At 46.2% G+C, this 14,974-nt stretch overlaps 1 protein-coding gene across 1 annotated transcript in view; it reads left to right on the top strand.

Annotated features, from left to right (window-relative positions):
- The window catches only part of LOC121560857 (glutamate receptor ionotropic, kainate 4-like), a 478,252-nt gene that overhangs the window by 44,988 nt on the left and 418,290 nt on the right, over positions 1-14,974 (top strand). The gene's annotated exons all lie outside the window — the stretch shown is intronic.

Genomic DNA, 14,974 nt, shown 5'->3' on the forward strand with positions numbered 1-14,974 from the left:
ACATTTTGTTATGTTACAGTCTTATTCTAAAATGGATTAAATAAATAAATAAATCCTCGTCATTCTACACACGATACCCTATAATGACAAAGCAAAAACACGTTTTTAGAATTTGTGCAAATGTATTACAAATTTTAAAACAGAAATACCTTATTTACAGAAGTATTCAGACCCTTTGCTATGAGACACGAAATTGAGCTCAGGTGAATCCTGTTTCCATTGATCATCCTTGAGATGTTTCTACAACTTGATTGGAGTCCACCTGTGGTAAATTAAATTGATTGGAAAGGCACACACATGTCTATATAAAGTCCCACAGTTGACAGTGCATGTTAGAGCAATAATGTCGGTAGAGCTTCGAGAAAGGATTGTGTCGAGGCACAGATCTGGGGAAGGGTAAAAAACATTTCTGCAGCATTGAAGGTCCCCAAGAACACAGTGGCCTCCATCATTCTTAAATGGAAGTAGTTTGGAACCATCAAGACTCTTCCTAGAGCTGGGCGCCCGGCCAAACTGAGCAAACGGGGGAGAAGGGCCTTGGTCAGGGAGGTGACCAAGAACCCGATAGTCACTCTGACAGAGCTCCAGTGTTCCTCTGTGGAGATGGGAGAACATTCCAGAAGGACAACCATCTCTGCAGCACTCCACCAATCAGGCCTTTATGGTAGAGTGGCCAGACGGAAGCCACTCCTCAGTAAAAGGCACATGACAGCCCGCCTAGAGTTTGCCAAAAGGCACCTAAAGACTCTCAGATCATGAGAAACAAGATTCTCTGGTCTGCTGAAACCAAGATTTAACTCTTTGGCCTGAATGCCAAGCGTCACGCCCGGAGGTAACCTGGCACCATCCCTACGGTGAAGCATGGTGGTGGCAGCATCATGCTGTGGTGATGTTTTTCAGCGTCAGGGACTGTGAGACTAGTCAGGATGGAGGCAAAGATGAATGGCGCAAAGTACAGAGATATCCTTGATGAAAACCTGCTCCAGAGCGCTCACAACATCAGACTGGGGCGAAGGTTCACCTTCCAACAGGACAACGACCCTAAGCACACAGCCAAGACAACGCAGGAGTGGCTTCGGGACAAGTCTCTGAATGTCCTTGAGTGGCCCAGTCATCTCTAGAGAGACCTGAAAATAGCTGTGCAGCGACGCTCCCCATCCAACCTGACAAAGCTTGAGTGGATCTTTAGAGAAGAATGGGAGAAACTCCCCAAATACAGGTGTGCCAAGCTTGTAGTGTCATACCCAAGAAGAGATTTGAGGCTGAAATCGCTGCCAAAGGTGCTTCAACAAAGTACTGAGTAAAGGGTCTGAATACTTACATTACCGTTCAAAAGTTTGGGGTCACTTAGAAATGTCCTTGTTTTCGAAAGAAAAGTAATTTTTTTGTCCATTAAAATAACATCAAATTGATCGGAAATACAGTGTAGACATTGTTAATGTTGTAAATGGCTATTGTAGCTGGAAACGGCTGATTTTTAATGGAATATCTACATAGGCGTACAGAGGCCCATTATCAGCAACCATCAGTCTTGTGTTCCAATGGCACGTTGTGTTTGCTAATCCAAGTTTATCATTTTAAAAGGCTAATTGATCATTAGAAAACCCTTTTGCAATTATGTTAGCACAGCTGAAAACTGTTGTGCTGATTAAAGAAGCAATAATACTGGCCTTCTTGAGACTAGTTGAGTATCTGGAGCATCAGCAATTGTGGGTTTGATTACAAGCTCAAAATGGCCAGAAACAAATAACTTTCTTCTGAAACTCGTCAGTCTATTCTTGTTCTGAGAAATGAAGGCTATTCCATGCAAGAAATTGCCAAGAAACTGAAGATCTCGTACAACGCTGTGTACTACTCCCTTCACAGAACAGCGCAAACTGTCTCTAACCAGAATAGAAAGAGGAGTGGGAGGCCCCGGTGCACAACTGAGCAAGAGGACAAATACATTAGAGTGTCTAGTTTGAGAAACAGGCGCCACACAGGTCCTCAACTGGCAGCTTCATTAAATAGTACCCGCAAAACACCAGTCTCAACATCAACAGTGAAGAGGCGACTCCGGGATGCTGACCTTCAAGGCAGACTTGCAAAGAAAAAGCCATATCTCAGACTGGCCAATGAAAATAAAAGATTAAGATGGGCAGTCTGAGATATGGCTTTTTTGTAATGATCAATTAGCCTTTTAAAATGATAAACTTGCATCTGCACAGTTCTTCCAGTAAATGTGTTTTTGTAAAATGTTCAGTGTAAATTGTTAAAAGCATTCCTTGTGCATAGAGTTGTATGGTTGGTTAAACTTTGAAATCAATGTTTTTTGTTTGGCATACATTTTGAGTCAAAAATCTGAACCTTCTGTTTAGTGCCACAAGTGTATCAGGCCCCCAGGTTAAACAACTGTAAGACGCTACTGAGCCAGCATCCACCAGTAACAGGTACTAATCAAACGTCTCTCCCAGGAGATTCAACACAGGGTGGAGTACTGTGTTAAGCAACTGACCCTCTAAATCTCTGCAGGACATAGTCACGTATTGATTTTACCAAAATAAAATATGGAGCATGACGAAATGGAGTGTGGGCCGTGTGGGCCGTTCCCTAGGCTCATAAATGTGTCTGTGTGTGCGGTGCTCCTGTGGTTAACACACAGCCCGGATCTAAACGGGGGACTATGAGTCATAGGCTGCTCTAGCGAGATGATGCTTTATTCTTCTCCTAGAGTAAATAAACATGGCCTGGTCTGTCTGATCGCTCTTCGAACACTAGAAGGTCCCTCGTCCAGGTAATGAAGGCCAAGCCCCCATCTGTGTCAGCCAGACAGGACAACACTGGCCTTCTGTAGTACTGTAGTCACTGCTCTGTGCTGCCCCATTCCCAAGATTATAAATAGAGGAGAGGGGAGGAGAGGAGGATAAAAGAGGTAGAGGAGAGGGAAGGAGAGGAGAGGAGAGAAGCGGTCTACGAGGATAAAAGAGGAAAAGGAGGGGGAGCCCTGCTTCTAACCCCCTGTCTTGCCTCCCTACAGGAAAAGGAGAAGAAGGGCAGGAGAGGAGTGCCGCATCTTGTTTGAGATGCTGTTAACGATGGGGCTAAATTACACTTAATCGATCCATGTTGAACTTCCCCTCTGTCTAGGTCTCACTGACATTGTAATTACACGGTAGTGACAATTAGGACATTAACGCTAGCTAGTGGACTAGGCTAATATGCCAGCTAGACAGCCATTTTCAAGTCCTGCCAAAGCTTTTCAAGCCGATTTAAGTCAAAACTGTAACTAGGTCACTCAGGAACATTCAATGTCGTCTTGGTAAGCAACTCCAGTATATATTTGGTCTTGTGTTTTAGGTTATTGTCCTGCTGAAAGGTGAATTTGTCTCCCAGTGTCTGTTGGAAAGTAGACTGAACCAGGTTTCCCTCTAGGATTTTGCCTGTGCTTACCTTGCCGATGACAAGCATACCCATAACATAATGCAGCCACCACCATGCTTGAAAATATGAAGAGTGGTACTCAGTGAGGTGTTGGATTTGCCCCAAACATAATTTCTTTGCCATATTTTTTGCAGTTTTACTTTAGTGCCTTATTGCAAACAAGATGTATTTTTTTTAACATTTTCATTCTGTACAGGCTTCCTTTTTTTCACTCTGTCATTTAGGTTAGTATTGTGGAGTAACTACAATGTTGTTGATCTATCCTCAGTTATCTCCTATCACAGCCATTGAACTAACTGTTCTAAAGTCACCATTGGCCTCATGGTGAAATCCCTGAGCAGTTTCCTTCCTCTCCGGCAAATGAGTTAGGAAGGTCGGCTGTATCTTTTTAGTGACTGGGTTTATTGATGCACCATCCAAAGTGTTATTAATAACTTCACCATGCTCAAAAGGATATTCAATGTCTACTTTTTGTATTTTTACCCATCTACCAATAAGTGCCCTTCTCTGCAAGGCATTGGAAAACCTCCCTGGTCTTTTGTGGTTGAATCAATTGAATTCACTGCTCGACTGAGGGACTTTACAGATAACTGTACGTGTGTGGTACAGAGGTGAGGTAGTCGTTTAAAATCCTGTTAAACACTATTATTGCACACAGAGTGAGTCCATGCACCTATTATGTGACTTTTTTACTCCTGAACTTATTTAGGCTTGCCATAACAAAGGGGTTGAATACTTCTTGACTCAAGACATTTCAGCTTTTAATTTTTTATTAATATGTACAACATTTGAAAAACATAATTCCACTTTGACATTATGGGGGATTGTGTGTATGCCAGTGACACAAAATCTCAATTTAATACATTTTAAATTCAGGCTGTAACGCAACAAAATGTGGAAGAAGTCAAGGGGTGTGAATACTTTATGAATGCACTGTGCCATACATCTTAATCTACAAATCAATGTATAATGTATACAGGCTGAATGTACTTGACCCAGCGTACACCGTTGAGCACAAGACTATTTATCTGATTAAATCATCCTCATTTGGCTGATCACTCCCATGGGAAGGCAGCATATCAATAAGAGACACACACACACACACATCTATATTCCTCTTATTACGGTGATTGACACTGTGAACCCACTAGTGAATAATGCCTACCCCTCACAAATAATTAGGTAGGTACTGGCAGCATGCCATTATGTCGCCGAAGACAAAGGCAAAAGTCTTTGTAATTGTGCATCTCATTACCAAGGTGGCACATCAGGCCACCACGCTGCAAGATCACTGACCCACAATTTCAATACCAAGTGTGCCCTTTTGACGTCTGATAATTAGATCTATGGGCTATTTCTATACTGTTTGTTTCATTGAGTTCATGCACGTTCCATGAAAGATTGATTCCCAAACATTGCAATATTTGGATTCTACTCTCTTTCCTTGAACTTATTTGTGCCGAGCTTTTCAATAAGAATTGGATCATAATCAAATGTATACAGACTTAAGGGTTTAGGCTCTTCTTTTTGTTAATCTTGTTTGTCTTTTGCTTTATCCACACAGCGAGATTTCAACTAGCGAGAATTCAACTAGCGAGATTTCAACAAAAAAATACATCCAAACCTTGTTTTCCCTCTCTACCTGGGGTTTCATTGAAAAATGAAAATATCTTCTGAACACAACCGGATCGTCAGTTTTGATCTCTACTCTCTCTAACTGTGGTTTAAACTTTTATTGAAAGCATTATCAATCTGCCACTTGACCAGGAGTTTTTCTAAACACAAACCGCTCGTCAGCTTTGATGCTCCAGGACTAGCCTTCCTCAGCCTTGCTCCCCTCCACAACATATCAACTACGCCAAACCCACGCTGTCGGAAGCAGTCTGGCTGATGCACACAGCATGGTATCTGTACATACAGTACTACATCTTTACTACCCATTTCCCTTTGTTCCCTTCACTTTGAGTGAATGCCATCTGACATTAGCTACGTCTCCCTTGGGACTGTGTGTGTGTGAAGGGTTAATAGACTACCCTTTAAACACTACCCTTTACCAAGGCAACGCTGTCTGTATCATACATTAACCAGAGTGAACTCCAGCTGTTTTATTTCTTCTCACAAAGTAGTCATTAGCCGTTGGGAAATAATTACCGTGCCGGATAGCACTTTCAACAAGTGAGAAAGGAGGACAAATAATTTACCCCTCCCCCCCATCCGTGAAATCGCTCCATGCAGGAGTCGCCAATGACCTGTGAAGAATCAGATGGAGTTGAGCTTTTTACCACTACAGCAGTCTGTAGGTGTGTGGTGCCATAGTCTTCAAGTCTGCAGTCGGCGGTGGTCTAGTGTCCCTGTGCATCAGCACCACTCGGGGACTAGCCACAGCTCCTCACCGATACTCTTTTCATTTGATTTAACACAAGGTTTAAAAATATTAGGTTAAAAAAAACACAGTGACATTTCTGTCTATGTGAATCCTCGTCTGACAGATTACGTTTTGTTCTGTCTGCCAGATCCATTTGAAATCTGCTCTATGGGCGAGGGAGGGAGGGGGTGGTGGAGTTTTATACCGGTCAAGACCAGCAGAGCTCATATTGATTCTTGCAGAATTCAAGCTTACAGGCTGGCGTTAGCTGTTCCATGATTACAGCATGTTAATGTCAAACCTTTCATTCCAACCCCTATGCTTGTACAGTCCAGTACTGTTTCCTAGGGATAGGCCTACTACACAAACAAGAATTTCCCATAAGCCGAGTTAATAAAGATAAGATAAGCCTACTACTGACTGGTATTTAGGAGCAAATTTCAGCTCGGCTCATTGAGATGAGAAGAAGCACAGTTAGAAAAAAGGAAATACACAGTTCTCTTAATCCCCAGCTGATAGATGAGGCCATCTTTGTTCATGGCCTTCTGTAATAATCTGAAACAAGGAGCTGGCTTCCTTCTTCTTCCTTCATAGCCTGAGTAATCACAGGAGAAAATACCCCCTCTCTGCTCTTTAGACAGCATCATTAATCATTGTTGTGTAATTAAATTAAGTGTCCTCTCCCTTTTGGCGATGGGTGCGATTAGTCCCCCAAATGAGTGGCCCTGATGGCCTGCTCCCTGCGTAGATCTCTTCAGATTCCCACCGAGCTGCTGCATATGGAAAGACGTGTGAGACCAACAGAAGTGGGTGGGGGTGGGAGAAGACGTACTAACTCTTACTCCCTGTGGGAGGAGGTAGGAGGAGGACCAAAGAGACAAGGAGTAACCATTCACATGAAGGTGCTGAAACCGCCACAGCAAAGAGATAAATAATGATGACCCACTAGCGGACAACCCCATCCTCCCTCCCAAAAAAAGAAAACCGTGCCGATAAATCACTTCCTAACGTGGAACGGCGATAGTCCAGTCTGTTCACAAGTGAAAATTCCAACATCGTATCTCTTCCCCCTCTTTCCTTTACCTCACCACCCCCCTACACCTTTACCCTCCAACCTCCAACTTCCACCCCCCCACCAATGCGAGATTTACGATGCCCGCTGCCTGCTGCCCCCAACCCCACCCCACGCCCCGGCTACAAAAGCATCTGACACGCGTTAGACTGACCTCCAAAGGGGCGTGTCTGTCCGGGATCTGGGCCTGGCTGCAGTCTAGGCGCCTGATAAATTGAATCCCCCAGGTGTCACGGTGAAGGAGCTGGCCTGTCAGGTGTGTGCCCACGCCTGTTGCTCAGCTAGCCACCACAGATGCCTGCTACTAGCCGTCGGAGAAAGAGAGAGGGAGAAATAGAGAAAGGAGATGACAGCCCTCCCTTATGCCTGGCTGACTGGCTTGTCCATTCTGCCTGCTCCCCCTCCCCAACCAACCACTGCCTTTTTCCTTCTAGGCACTGTATCTGTTCTGGAGTCACTGAATGTATCCCTCCCCTGCAAGACATTCAAAGTCCTCTCACTGCACTTGTCCCTCCTCTGTGTTGACAACCGTTAAGTGCCATGGCCGTATTATTCGACACAGCCCAGCCAAGGGAAAACTGTAATTTTTACTTGTTATGGATTTCTCATGGGTTTTGACATCATATACTCTTTCCAAGCGCAGGCTTGATCCCAAATTCACCTTCAATATGATGGCAAGTCAAACTTACTATCAAATATAGGATGCTATAGTTTCCATTCTGATGATATGTAGACTGCTATAATATCAAAGTCTGTGTTCCTTTCTCCCATTGCCAAGACTGTCATTATTTACTGTTGTCCTACGACTAACGAGATGTAACAACTCCGTCATCAAGTGTGACAGATTGGCTCGAACCAAATGGTCCTTGGGTATTTTCCAAAAAATGTACTCTATCGTCAGGAGGAAAACAGCAATTTAATGAACACCACAGTAATTCCCATGACAGAGTAACTATCAGAGATTACCTAATGAACAGAGCAGATGGCCCCCTCTTCAATCTTCCTCTGTTCACAAACAATTAGGCTGCTTTTACACAGGCAGCCCAATTCTGATCTTTTGCCCAATTATTGGCAAAATATCTGATCTGATTGGTCAAAATACTAATTGCTGGCATCCCTATTAACATTGGTGCCGTTTTACCCACCCTCCCTGTCCCTGCCCCAGGTACAACACCATTCCAAGTATACGTGATGATGGTACAACACCATTCCAACACCATTCCAAGTATACGTGATGATGGTACAACACCATTCCAACACCATTCCAAGTATACGTGATGATGGTACAACACCATTCCAAGTATACGTGATGATGGTACAACACCATTCCAAGTATACGTGATGATGGTACAACACCATTCCAACACCATTCCAAGTATACGTGATGATGGTACAACACCATTCCAACACCATTCCAAGTATACGTGATGATGGTACAACACCATTCCAAGTATACGTGATGATGGTACAACACCATTCCAAGTATACGTGATGATGGTACAACACCATTCCAAGTATACGTGATGATGGTACAACACCATTCCAACACCATTCCAAGTATACGTGATGATGGTACAACACCATTCCAACCCATTCCAAGTATACGTGATGATGGTACAACACCATTCCAAGTATACGTGATGATGGTACAACACCATTCCAAGTATACGTGATGATGGTACAACACCATTCCAAGTATACGTGATGATGGTACAACACCATTCCAAGTATACGTGATGATGGAACAACACCATTCCAAGTATACGTGATGATGGTACAACACCATTCCAAGTATACACTTTGGGGTTTAGTGTGGGGGTTGGGATGTCACGATCGTTGAGAGACGGATTAGACCAAGGCGCAGCGTGGAATGCATACATGTTTATTAAAACAATAAACACTGACAAAACAACAAACGGAAACGTGACGTCGGAAGGCTATACACAAACAAGCCAAACACACCGAAATGATGGTACAACACCATTCCAACACCATTCCAAGTATACGTGATGATGGTACAACACCATTCCAACACCATTCCAAGTATACGTGATGATGGTACAACACCATTCCAAGTATACGTGATGATGGTACAACACCATTCCAAGTATACGTGATGATGGTACAACACCATTCCAAGTATACGTGATGATGGTACAACACCATTCCAACACCATTCCAAGTATACGTGATGATGGTACAACACCATTCCAACACCATTCCAAGTATACGTGATGATAGTACAACACCATTCCAAGTATACGTGATGATGGTACAACACCATTCCAAGTATACGTGATGATGGTACAACACCATTCCAAGTATACGTGATGATGGTACAACACCATTCCAACACCATTCCAAGTATACGTGATGATGGTACAACACCATTCCAACACCATTCCAAGTATACGTGATGATGGTACAACACCATTCCAACACCATTCCAAGTATACGTGATGATGGTACAACACCATTCCAAGTATACGTGATGATGGTACAACACCATTCCAAGTATACGTGATGATGGTACAACACCATTCCAAGTATACGTGATGATGGTACAACACCATTCCAAGTATACGTGATGATGGTACAACACCATTCCAAGTATACGTGATGATGGTACAACACCATTCCAAGTATACGTGATGATGGTACAACACCATTCCAAGTATACGTGATGATGGAACAACACCATTCCAAGTATACGTGATGATGATACAACACCATTCCAAGTATACACTTTGGGGTTTAGTGTGGGGGTTGGGATGTCACGATCGTTGAGAGACGGATTAGACCAAGGCGCAGCGTGGAATGCATACATGTTTATTAAAACAATAAACACTGACAAAACAACAAACGGAAACGTGACGTCGGAAGGCTATACACAAACAAGCCAAACACACCGAAACACAAACAAGATCCCACAACCCAGGCAGGAAAACTGGCTGCCTAAGTATGATCCCCAATCAGAGACAACGAGCGACAGCTGCCTCTGATTGGGAACCACTCCCGGCCAAACATAGAAATACAAAACATAGAGTTTCACACCCTGACCAAACTACCTAGAGAATAACAGTCTCTCCAGGTCAGGGCGTGACATGGGAATGAAATGGTTTAGGCTCTGTTTTTAATTGAATTGAGATTAAACCAGTAACTGTGCCAATAATGGGCTCAATATGCTGGAAAGAAAAATTAGGGCATGTTCAAAATCAGGAGTAGAAATGTTACGATCACAGTTATTAAAAATCGTCAAACAAGCATAACTTGGTGTCGGATAATGTTCTGCTCAGGAAGACTCGAAGACCCGCCCACATCCCGGTTAGGCGAATAACACCCACACTTGTAAACTGATAGGAGAGCAATTTAATCGCTCAAATAGTGGGATCTGGAGGAAGAGATATTGCTTGATCAAAGTAAATCTATGCACAGCTTTAAACTAACTTGATTAAAGTTACACTCTGAAAATTCACCAGGAACTAACAGAAAAGTGAAACAACGACTAGCTAGCTAGCTAGGGGGACCCACGCAGGGATCCTAACCAAACACCTATATGTATTTCAACCACTCACAAACAGACGCTGTTCCCAATAAAAGTTCTGTCATGTATCTAGGACTGTAGTGGTGACTGGCAGCTCCTGTGGAACCAGACACACTCTACATAAAAGATCCCCCCTTTAATCCTGTGGAGTGACATCTCTAGCAGGAGCCGAGTTGCACAGTGGCACTGTTCTGGTTCTCTGTTTTCTGGGATATAGCCAAAGCCTGCAGATTAATCTGACTAAGTTGGTCACTGCCACATGGGGCTCCGTGTATAGCTCGATGGGGGCAATGAAACAATGGAGCCCCATTCATTTTCAATGGAGGGAAGTGAAGTGAGTGGGGGGACTGTTGGGCGATGTGAGTGAAATTAACCTCCAACTGGTACGATCGAATAAACAATTACATAATGGGTATATTTCTGTTGCCTGACTTCCTGATCCAATTGCTTGTTACTTAAGAATTTTGGGAGGAGAGGAGGAACACTAGCTCAATTAGCAATAATGAGGTAGAATGAATCATGTAAGCAGGGCTCATTTGAATTGATTCACTGACTTACACTAAGGAGGACCCATCCCTAACCTCACGTTCATGTTCACACACAGCCAGACATGTTAACGATGATGATACATAATGTAATTAATGATTCTTGAGGATGCCATTCCATGTGCATTCGTCATGATTAATATCATTTTGTGTGATTTTGTGTGATTTAAAGGATGTAACGAGTCAAACGACAGTCCCCACAGACTGCTCACCCCAGGGCGCCATCGTGGTTTAGTCAAAGAGAGGGCTGACTAACATCGAACACATCAAATATATATTTTGCTAACTGCATGATAAAGATTTTAATTTCAGCTGTAACTTCTTCTGTGGATAAATATGGGAATGAATAACATTCTTTGCAGAAAGATCCATCCAATTTGAGAGCGAGACACCCTGTGATCAGACATCATCACAGCAGGAGTCATATGCAGCTGCTAAGCATTGCCTCTGGCAGTGTTCACTGTAATATTTTCACAGACGTCAATACATGCATTAGCCTTCTTCGCCCCCCTGCAAACAGGCCTGATCAGGGTCCTTCACATTCACACACACACACTGTCAAGGGCTGAGCGTAGATGTGGTGCGGAAATCAAGCGCAGGACAACAGAGGCTCTTCAACAGTCTTTAGTGAGGATCAAACAATACAAAAGGACTCACGGCAAAAACCCAGCCGGAGGGCAAGCGAAACAATTACGCGCACAGGAAACAGTGTGTAACCCAAACTGCGCACACAGTGCGGACACTCTCTCAAAACAAAACAGAACAAGAGAGAACAAACTGACGCCTAGCTGACACGAAACAATTACACACAACACATGACAAAACCTAAGAGAACTTATAGGGCACATAATCAACACTAACAAGGAACAGGTGTACAAACAGACCAAACCAAACGAACATCGAAACATAGAACGGTGGCAGCTAGTACTCTGGAGACGACAACCGCCGAAGCCTGCCCGAACAAGGAGGAGGAGCAGCCTCGGCCGAAACCGTGACAGTACCCCCCCCTTGATGCGCGGCTCCAGCCGTGCGCCGACCCCGGCCTCGAGGACGACCAGGCGGACGCGGAGCAGGGCGCGTAGGATGACCACGATGGAACTCGGTCAGAAGAGACGGGTCTAAGATGCCCCCTCTTCACCCAGCACCGCTCCTCCGGGCCGTACCCCTCCCACTCCACGAGATATTGGAGCCCCCCCATCCGGCGTCTCGAATCCAGGATGGACCGAACAGTGTACGCCGGAGCCCCCTCGATGTCCAGCGGGGGCGGAGGAGTCTCCTCTATCTCAAAGTCCTGGAGTGGACCAGCTACCACCGGCCTGAGGAGAGACACATGGAACGAGGGGTTAATATTCTTGTAATCAATAGGCAATTGTAACCTGTAACACACCTCGTTCAACCTCCTCAGGACTTTAAAAGGCCCCACAAACCGCCGACCCAGCTTCCGGCAGGGCAGGCGGAGGGGCAGGTTTCTGGTCGAGAGCCAGACCCGATCTTCCGGTGCGTACACCGGTCCCTCACTGCGGTGGAGATCAGCGCTCGTCTTCTGTTGACGGATGGCCCGCTGCAGATGGACGTGAGCAGCGTTCCACGTCTCCTCCGAGCGCCGCACCCACTCATCCACCACAGGGGCCTCGATCTGGCTCTGATGCCAAGGTGCCAGAACCGGCTGGTATCCTAAAACACACTGGAACGGAGTTAGTTTGGTGGAGGAGTGGCGGAAAGAGTTCTGTGCCATCTCGGCCCAGGGAACATACCTCGCCCACTCCTCCGGCCGGCCCTGGCAATATGACCTCAGAAACCTACCCACATCCTGGTTCACACGTTCGACCTGCCCATTGCTCTCCGGGTGGTACCCCGAGGTAAGGCTAACCGAAACCCCCAAGCGCTCCATAAAAGCTCTCCAGACTCTGGAGGTAAATTGGGGGCCTCGATCAGACACTATATCCTCGGGTACCCCGTAATGCCGGAAGACGTGGGTGAATAGTGCCTCAGCGGTCTGTAGGGCAGTAGGGAGACCCGGCATGGGAAGGAGACGACAGGCCTTCGAGAACCGATCCACAACGACCAGGATGGTGGTATTCCCCTGTGAGGGGGGAAGGTCTGTAACAAAATCCACCGAGAGGTGAGACCAGGGTCGTTGTGGAACGGGCAGGGGTTGTAACTTTCCCCTGGGCAAGTGTCTGGGCGCCTTACACTGGGCACACACCGAGCAGGAGGAGACATAAACCCTCACATCCCTGGCTAACGTTGGCCACCAGTACTTTGTGCTAAGGCAGTGCACTGTCCGGCCAATACCTGGATGTCCAGAGGAGGGTGACGTGTGAGCCCAATAAATGAGTCGATCCCGAACCTCGAGCGGAACGTACGTCCGGCCCACAGGACACTGTGGAGGGCTAGGGTCGGTACGTAACGCCCGCTCGATTTCAGTATCGACCTCCCACACCACCGGTGCCACCAGACAAGACTTCGGTAGTATGGGAGTGGGCTCAACGGACCTCTCCTCTGTGTCATACCGCCGAGACAGGGCGTCTGCCTTTCCGTTCTGGGACCCAGGGATGTAAGTGATCTTAAACACGAACCTGGCTAGAAACATAGTCCACCGCGCCTGGCGAGGATTTAGTCTCCTAGCTGCCCGAATGTATTCCAGATTACGGTGGTCAGTCAAAATGAGAAAAGGGTGTTGAGCCCCCTCAAGCCAATGCCTCCACACCTTTAGGGCCTGTACCACGGCTAACAACTCCCTGTCCCCTACGTCATAATTTCGCTTCGGCGGACTGAGCTTTTTCGAGTAAAAGGCACAGGGGCGGAGTTTAGGTGGCGTGCCGGACCGTTGCGAGAGAACGGCTCCGATACCGGCTTCTGACGCGTCCACCTCCACTTGGAATGGTAAAGCGGGATCTGGGTGCGCCAGCACCGGCGCCGAAGTAAACAGGTCCTTCAGTCTCCCAAAAGCCCTGTCCGCTTCAACTGACCACCGCAAGCGCACCGGACCCCCCTTCAGAAGGGACGTGATGGGAGCTGACACCTGTCCAAAACCCCGGATAAACCTCCGGTAGTAATTCGCAAAGCCCAAGAACTGCTGCACCTCTTTAACTGTGGTTGGGGTTTGCCAATTACGCACGGCTGACACACGGTCAACCTCCATCTTCACCCCTGACGCAGACAACTGATAACCCAAAAAGGAGACCGACTCCTGGAAAAACAGACATTTCTCTGCCTTGACATACAGGTCGTGCTCCAACAGTCTCCTCAATACTCTGCGCACCAGGGCTACATGCTCGGCTCGGGTAGAACTGTACACCAGAATATCGTCTATATACACGACCACCCCCTGTCCCTGCATGTCCCGGAAAATATCATCTACAAAGGATTGGAAGACTGACGGAGCATTCATTAAACCGTATGGCATGACGAGATACTCGTAATGACCCGAGGTGGTACTAAATGCTGTCTTCCATTCATCGCCCTCCCTAATGCGCACCAAGTTGTAGGCGCTCCTGAGGTCCAATTTTGTGAAGAACCTTGCCCCGTGTAATGACTCCGTCATAGTCGCAATCAGAGGGAGTGGATAACTGTATTTTACAGTAATCTGATTGAGACCACGGTAATCAATACACGGGCGCAAACCTCCATCTTTCTTCTTCACAAAAAGAAGCTCGAGGACGCGGGGGAAATGGAGGGTCGTATGTATCCCTGTCTCAGAGACTCAGCTATGTATGTCTCCATAGCTCTCTTCTCCTCTTGCGACAACGGATACACATGGCTCCGCGGGAGCGCAGCTCCTGCCTGGAGATCTATCGCACAATCCCGCTGTCTATGAGGTGGCAATCGCGCCGCCCTCGCCTTGCTAAACACGACTGCCAGATCCTCATACTCGGGGGGAATGTGCAATGCGGGCACTTGGTTTGGACTCTCCACCGAGGTCGCCCCCACGGAAACACCCAGACATCTCCCCCCACACTGGGCAGACCACCCCTTAAGAGCCCTCTCTCGCTACGATATAGTGGGATCATGAGTAATCAACCAGG

Source organism: Coregonus clupeaformis, chromosome 5, assembly GCF_020615455.1.
Source record: "Coregonus clupeaformis isolate EN_2021a chromosome 5, ASM2061545v1, whole genome shotgun sequence".
Classification (NCBI taxonomy): domain Eukaryota; kingdom Metazoa; phylum Chordata; class Actinopteri; order Salmoniformes; family Salmonidae; genus Coregonus; species Coregonus clupeaformis.